The sequence below is a fragment of the Syngnathus floridae genome, chromosome 18 (assembly GCF_059516105.1).
Source record: "Syngnathus floridae isolate MCC-2025c chromosome 18, RoL_Sflo_1.0, whole genome shotgun sequence".
Taxonomy (NCBI): Eukaryota; Metazoa; Chordata; class Actinopteri; order Syngnathiformes; family Syngnathidae; genus Syngnathus; species Syngnathus floridae.
The window spans coordinates 9,137,784-9,146,126 of NC_142430.1; the positions used below are offsets into that span (position 1 = coordinate 9,137,784).

General features: G+C 39.4%; 1 long non-coding RNA gene across 1 annotated transcript; it reads right to left on the reverse strand.

The window, feature by feature from the left end:
- Positions 1–2,731: 2,731 nt before the first annotated feature.
- On the reverse strand, positions 2,732–6,411 carry LOC148382935 (uncharacterized). The gene is made up of 2 exons (XR_015853868.1): positions 5,879–6,411; positions 2,732–4,530 (listed from the first exon to the last, which is right to left on the reverse strand). It is a non-coding gene; the product is annotated as an uncharacterized LOC148382935 (long non-coding RNA).
- Positions 6,412–8,343: the final 1,932 nt, after the last annotated feature.

The window sequence follows — 8,343 nt, forward strand, 5'->3', positions numbered from 1 at the left end:
ATATTTTCTGCCACATTTCAACCATTAGCCCCAGAAGAGAATAAAACCCTGGATAATAATCCTAATCAGCAGAGATAGGGAAACTGTCAGCTGTAATAATTTAGATTTAGTGCCAACAAGGAGCGGTTTGGTTACTGTTTAATTGAATGATGTTAGAGGTGAACCAGGTGTTAGCTTCTGATAAGCAGAGGAGTGACAGAGGAAGCCAAATGTTGGCTTTGCAGGAGAAGTAGAGCTGCTTGTCTTCCACCAAGCAATGAAAGAATGGACAGATGATGAAAAACAGGGGGCCCAGCATAGAGCCCTGGGGCGCACCTGAAGTGACAGATTCAGCTGAATATGACAAATTATAGCTGTGCTGCAGCTCCGAATAAATCAGCAAACTCACCTAAGAATGCTGACGAGGTTGTTTGTTGGGTTAACTGTGCCTACAGCCCGCTTGTCTGGACTTCTGCTCCTGCCGGATAATAAAAGTGAAGTGCATGATGGAGACGGAGATTGTTGCTCTGACGACAAAAGAGACATATGGCTCTCTCCGGGAGTCCTCAGGTGCCAGGAAGCGCTAGCTGTGTCTGTACATGGAACCATGTTTACAAAAGAAAATGCGCCTTCTGACAGATTTTGTTGTCCAGGATTCAGAGAGAAAAATAGATGTCATACAATTTTTAAAGCCTCCCACTTAACTATCCATTTTAAATGGTATGCTTGAAATTGTGCAACCCTAGACTGTCAAAACAATATTGGAGAGCAGCTGACGGGCATCATCAAACATTTATGAGCGAGAAAGAACGGCCGTGAAGGACACTGTGGAGCAATGGAAACGGAAAAAGTCATGCTAACAAAATATAAATGGAACCAATCTGCATGAGGTTCATGCAGCAGATATATATGGAAGTGAACGTGACCACTTATAAAAAATACTTGTCATTTTAGAGCCTGCTGGCTGAAAATCAACCTTCTAAATGAAATAACGGCCGCTGTTATTCTGCTGATTGTGTTGGATGAGTCAGAAAACATTATCTTGTATGGAAATGAGAGGTAGCAGTTTCCACGGAGACCAGACTTTAGTGTGTGTGTGTGTTTGGTAGTGTTGGTGGAGGAGGGTGCATTACAACTTGACCTTCCCTGCAGCTCCCGTCATGTCTACTCAGGAGTGCTTGCAGTTTCAGGGCAGGCAGAGGAGAGAGTTAGAATTGCACGTGGCATGCTGACATATGAAAAGAAAAATAATCAAATTTTTAGGTCCACTTAGATGATTTTATTTGACAACCACCACCACCATCATCACAAACTTGCAACATTTTATTTGACGTATACCCTGTCTGTGGTGAGGTCATTGCAAATATTTCGACTTTGCAAATCTCAAATGAGTCAAATTAATGGAATGAGAGCACACTTGATGATGTAATCACACTGTGATGCTCTTTAATCAACAACCTATGTCCAAAGAGGAGGGAAGATTGAGGTCAGCTTGAGTGTGCAAGTGTGGATACACCAGAGAAGCACTTAGAAAGTTAGGACGATTAGCTGTGTTAGCGTCGCTGCTAATACTGGCACATATCTGCCTGCCACTGATCCTCATTAGCCCATATGGTCACAGAAAGGAAAGCGTCAAAGCACTGAGCAGATTAAAGCTGTATGTATTTACATTGCTGCGTGCTTTCCATGTATGGTCATATCAAGAAAATGAATCTTGTACCTATTTTCACCACAATGATCCCATTAGCTTGAATTCCTCAGGGCCTACTTTTCCAAAAATAGTTGAAGCATGCTTTTATGTCACATTCATACGTGTCGGGTTTCATCTCGTGTTTTGACCATAACCAGTTACGTTTGGTTTCCCCCCACAACTGACTTCTATTCTCAGTTCTCATAAATTGCTTTAACATTTGCAATCTTTCGTGATTTTGATTCAGATTGCCAAGTATGGCCTTGTTGAGCTTTATCTGCTCCGGTTTGTTATAGCGGAAGGAGGTTAGCTCACTCCTTCCATCTGCTTGTCCTCTGCGGAGTCTCCAGCCTGCTCTGCTGCACAAGCCGAGTACTTAGGAACCGACTGGGATGACGGTAATTAAGAGATGCCGTGGACTCGGCAGACTGCTCCTAGCGTCTTTCCTTTTAAAGATGTCAAGCCTCGCATCCGGCCAGTGTGTTATTTATTATTACTAGCAGGTTGGAGAAACTAGACATCGGCATTGAGTATCATGTTGTTACATGAGGATGCGGAAAAAAATCTTTTATCGTGACACAAGTTACTTATCATGAAATGAATACTCTGTTTTGGCAATATTTTCAATATTGCTGTTATCGATATAATTAGCATATGGCTGTGAAATGAACGGACTGAACCATTCCACTTGATTCATTTATGAGATATCAATGGAAATAAGGAACAAAAACTCCCTTCCTCTTGTTAGCATTGTTATTCTTATTATATTTAATAAGACAGAGGCTTTCATTCACCTGCTTTAGAGCCGCTGTTCATATGCAAATTTGCTGTGTGGTCTAAATTATTAAGCAAATACTGTTTTTGTTAATTTTCATAAATAGTCAATGCCATTATGTGCTGTGTTTGGGAACCAGAGAAAGGAGACATTTCCCAGCATGAAATAGAGTTTGTTTTGTAGCTTAATATAGATATTATAAAATGAGGCGTTCATGCATTTTTATGGGTTGACTAACGATGGCCCTCCCAAGGAAACTATGACGACAATGCAGCCCGCGACAAAAATAAGTTTGACACCCCTGAGCTAGGGCTTTATTGATTACAAACACACAATGTTAAGAAAATGTAAATAGGGAGAGGCAAAGTCAACTGCAGTAGAGCACTCCATGATTAATGGAGGTGGAAGGAAAGAAAAAAGATTCTGACCAAGAGGACATAACAAATGCAAGCTTATGTTTGTATGATCAGAAAGAATTTGAATATACACAATATTTGAAACCATAATGCTCAAGATGTGTTTTCCATTCTCGTGGGTTTCAAAGTCTTCATTCATTTTCATTAGCTGTGAAGTAGAACAATCAAGCAGCTACTTTTTAAGTCTAATGAACCTCATGCCTGGCTGCCCATGCTGGGACTGAAAATAGGAACTCTGCTAAATAGCACTAAAATGCTATTCTAACTGTTAAATGACATTGAATAATTTGAGAAAGCAGGTTTTTCCAAAATACATGCCTCTCGTATTTGAGCAGACTTCATTTAGCTGATAAAAATTCCGATTTCCTGATGACTGTTGGCAAAGAGAAGATTAAATATATGGAGAGCGCTTCGCAGCTTCAGAGCTAATTTGCCCCAGGCCGTTGAGTTCACAGTATTGTCAAAATAGAATCCCAAATCATGCATACAGATTCTTATTTGAGGCAGCGTTTCTGTGATTTTTTTTTCCCCCCACTTTGCATTTCAAGTATGAGACTGGGGTTGATTATCTCATCAAAACTAGGACAGGAGTGTGATGTGGAAAGAGTCTTTTTGAAGTACATGTCAAAGAAGTGTTATTGAGTCTCTCCATATCTATGATTGGCAGAAGCTTATTTCTTCAATTGGAACTTTTAGAGATGATTTGAATAGGAATATTAAATATTGAAAGCTGCGCCTTGGGTTTAGTATCGTTATTTATAGATATATTTATTTATATAGTTGTTAGTTATTTCATTTCATTTTTTTTTCTGGTCCATGAAAGATTTTTTTTTGTATTTTACATAGCAATAAATATGTTGTTTACAGAAATACAACGGGGAAAAAAATACAACCTCATTCTGGGGGTGTTTATGTTTTGACATCTATAAATTGCTTTTTAAAGTCATGTTACTTACTCTTATGCTTCCTGGTGAGAAAAAATCCAAAGAGAATACAGGCCTACCTGATTTATTGTTCACATGGAAAATGTTATTACTGCATTGAAGGTGGAAAGGAATTACCTTTGAAAGCCAAACTCCCTCTGCCCACCCAATATGTGAGCCACAAAGGGGCTGTAAGCTTTCTGATGGTTTTATTTAGCCGCCGTTCATCCATCTGCCAAGCAACCAGGACTGAGATCAGAGCAACTCCAAAACGCCAATTTATGCCCAAGCAATCAAAGCGGCCCCATCGCATCACTGCCTGCTAATAGACTTTGCACACAGGTATCGTGCATGTGCTCTGTGAGAGCAATGATAAAGAAAAAAAAAAAAAAAAAGCATTACTGCTGCGAGGATAAAATGAGAATCTGAACAGCTTTTTAGCCCGCAGTTCTCTCTTATCTGGCAAGGCCTCGATAACAGCTGGCCGCATCACCGGGATCTCTTCGTGTGACTGGAGGCTGCTGCCGTGATCTCCGTCAGATCTGCGGATTTGCAGATTAAAGATCTGCAAACCCGACCGGCACCCTAATCCACTTCCTGTCATAATGTCGTCCCAGATGTGAGTTTGCGACATGCCGCAGAAGAGTCAGCGATGCAACATCAACCTTCTTCTGTTCATGTTGTGTCTTGTTGGCCAGCCACCATAATCCCCATTGCCACTTTTCACTGCTCCTAACCTGGATAGCCCTGCATGATGAAATGATGAATCAATTTCAATTACCCCTCACATGATCAATCATATTCTCATTAATGTCTAAAGCACTGCCCGCAGCTGGACGGGCAAGATTACAAGTCAGGCTTCCAAATTGAACATTTTTATTGCTCTTGTCCTCGTGAAATATATTTTACAGTCTCGTAAGCCGATCATGTTGCGTTCAATGTAATGTCGGAAATAGCGCTCTGCTTTTATTGTTTGAAAAACACACAAGCCATAGCAGGAAATCAATGATCTACAATGTAATATTTTGTTCCAGCAATTCGAAGCACACCTCATTAAAAGTCCTAATGAATTAATTTGCTCATGAATGTAGATGCAATTACATTGTTTGTTAAAAGTACTTCCCTATCTGCTCCTTAAATTTGCCAAAGTTGTCCTTTCACTTTGGTCAGGTACCATATAGCTGCTTTAATGGCAGCTGTGAGACCGAACATAAAGTTGCAGGCAGTTAACTCTTAATAATGAGATCAAACTTTCTATATGGACCCACAGGAGCGACTGAACAACTTAATATGTGTTTCTTACTATTGCCAAGATTTAATTCAGTCCATTAGTAAGCACATTAAATAGGGCATCTTTTAATGAATAGAAACACCCGTGAAGTTGGTCATTTAATGTATTTTTCAGCATCTTGGGTATTTTTTTAGGGATTGCATTTAATTATAAATTCGAAATGGCTCATTTACAGACAAAATGGACAGATATACTTGTCTAAATAGAGACAAACAAAGCCGAGGAAAATGAAGGTCTTTGTAATTTTCCTCTTACCTTGGGCAACCCTGCACTTATGATTAAGTTTTTATTTTTTTCTGTGCAGCACTAGACTGCAGTGAAGGCTTTTATACTCAGTTGTGTCTCAATAATGCATGATTAATGATCCACGTGTGAAACACAACACTAAAAGAAGAGAAGACTATGTCGAAATCCGGGACAACTAATAATCAAGTCGGGTTGAATAAGGCTCAAATGAGACCTAATTATTGCTAGATCGTTGTCTGGAATCATTTAAAGCACCATTAGCTGCTTTCAATTGACTCGAAAATGTTTGTTTTTTTCCCTCTAGGAGAGAGTGAGCTTTCTAATAGTCATACCTGTTGATCATTTTTTTGTAAATATGCACTTTTGAATATATGAAACAAAGACTTTTGAGCATGCCCGTGGGGACAAGCGCTATAGAAAAAAAAATGGCTATAATTACACTTCTTATTTAAATTCTTCCAAACTTCATTTCAGTGCTTTGAGCTTGACGCCGTGACAGCCAAATTAGAAATGAATATCATAACACGGACCAGTGAGGAATGAGCTGAAAAGACTTACTTACTGCCTGCAGATGTCAATTGCCTCATGCAAACTTTCTTCTGAAAGAAAAGAAAGAAATATGAATACCCTAAAAAAAAATTACATTTTAATTCAGTCGAATTTTAAAACAATATGGGTAAAGTATATATATATTTTAAAACCATGTCCAGCCCTTTGGGAAAGAGATTTACTGTGGCAACTCAATGATTCGGATGACTCCAAATTCTCTTGAGAAAAATATTTTTTGTTTTGGTGGATAGTTGCATCAGGCGTATTTGACTAAATTGAGGCACGTGCCGCTTTATCACGGAAGCCTTGCCCGCATAGCCACATGCAACACACAAACACAAACACACACGTGTGTGAGCAGTAGACTATCTCTCTCTCTCTCTCTCCCATGGACTTTGTTCTGAAAGCAGGTTTGTCCAAGCTGTTTGTACTGGCGTGACTCCAAATTTTGGGCCATCATACTGTGACAGAATGCTGAGAGGTCGAGAACATGTTATTGAAGCACTATTCAACTGTGGGGTCATTATGGGTGACAGCTAGTAAAAAAAAAAAAAAAAAATGTTATATATTCTATGTATATATATATATATGGTGACAATGTTTGCAGAATAAAGTCAAAAGTAGCAGTGATGTGATGGGTTCCTTCCTTGACCTCCCATTTTAATCAGGCCCAATTTGTGATGAATGGCTTTTCACATGGGCATGGAATGGCCCACCACTTCCCTGTGACATTCTTCCCAATAGTTGGCTCTTTTCCAGCTCTGGTCTCAGCTAAAGCATGTGCTTGTCTTCCTACCAACACCACTGCTCACTCAAGTCAGCAAACAGTGCAAAAAGTAAACAGCCAATGGCAGCAGTTTCATTTTTTAATTTCTACCACCAGGATAAGGAAAATTAAATAACATTAAAATTAAAATACAGCGTTATGAAAACAGGACTTTTTGAATGACTTGTTTACAAATAATTGGGTCTTTGGATTGTCTACCCACATGTAAAATTAAATAATCTGATCCAAAAAAATGTAAATGACTTTACAGTTCAACCAAGGTTAACCCAATCGATGTGTTTACTGGACATGACACATGACAGCAGAGTTTTCCTACGTCACACTTGGAGTTAAGCTGTCCGTGCAGAAATAGATCTTGTGATATTTCCTAACACAGCTCAGCTTTATGCCTGCATTGTGCTGAGAACTGAACGAGCCTTGTGTGTTCCATTCATACACGGTGACGTAACCAAAACACTCATGACGTTGGCGGGTGGGTGGGTGGGAGATATGAGGGCAGCTGACCCCACTCGGCTAAAGATCATAAGGTGGCTTATATAACATGTAGTCCGTTTAAAAGTTGTACATTCATGCTATGCAAATACAACTGTCAATAAAGTTTGTCTATATCATAGTGGTAATGATTATTCATTTATTGTTGATACATCTTTGTGTGACCAATTTTAATATTCCACTGTATTTCCATCCATGTATTTCCTGTCCTTATTTGGGTAGTTGACTTTGAGAGCACAAAACAAATATCCAAAATGGACCGAAAAGAACAATTGATGCAAATGACCTGAATGTGACTGGTGTACATTGACACACTCTGAACTGCACTCAGTGGAAATTTCAAGCCAAACAGCAATGTCACAATTAGACTCCTCCTCCTTCTCCCCCCCTGGAGATTAGCAACATTGAGCTGCTGATAGTTGCATTCATGCAGGCAGGCAGGCCGGGAAAACATTTTTAATATACACGGCGGCTCTTTTTTCCCCTGTTCTCAGGCATTTTTTTTTTTTTTGTCTATCCTATCACCTTTGGCCATTTCTATCAAAGGACATTCATCAGCGAAATATGGCTCGACCCTCTCTTGTTACGCCAACAGCAGCACTGTGTCAGCTCCATGATCCAGAAAGCACTGGCTAATGGAACTGCTGCTTATGGCTGATGCTGATGGATTTCTATTCATCTCTTTTCCCCAGTAATTCACGATGTTTGTTTTATCTCGAACATTCAAAGAGTAAAAATACAGAAAATGATAACTCCATAGTACAATAGAACATCAAATAATAATCTCTTTGTCTCTTTGTATGTGCCATAAATACAGACAGGAGGTTCTAAGTAAACTTCATACTTTTTTCATTTTATTGTTTTATATTTTTGGCCAGAAATGTACCATTTTTTATTTTCCTGGCCATTGGGACTGGATGTTATTTATTATTGGTGTGGTAGTGTAGCTTTATTTGTAGTTCTGGGATTCTCCTTTATACCTGTATATTGAGTTGGCTTGCTCTATACTATAGGTGTCAAACCCGGGGGCCAGATACGACCCGTCACATCATTTCACGTGGCCCGTAAAGACAAATTTTGCATCAACTTCATGTGTCAATAATCAAATTGCAAATGCTCGATACAGTCACCGCAAGAGTCTCCTTCTAATCTATATGATACAGTCTGTGAAGCCAATTAGCAGCCAGCATTAGCG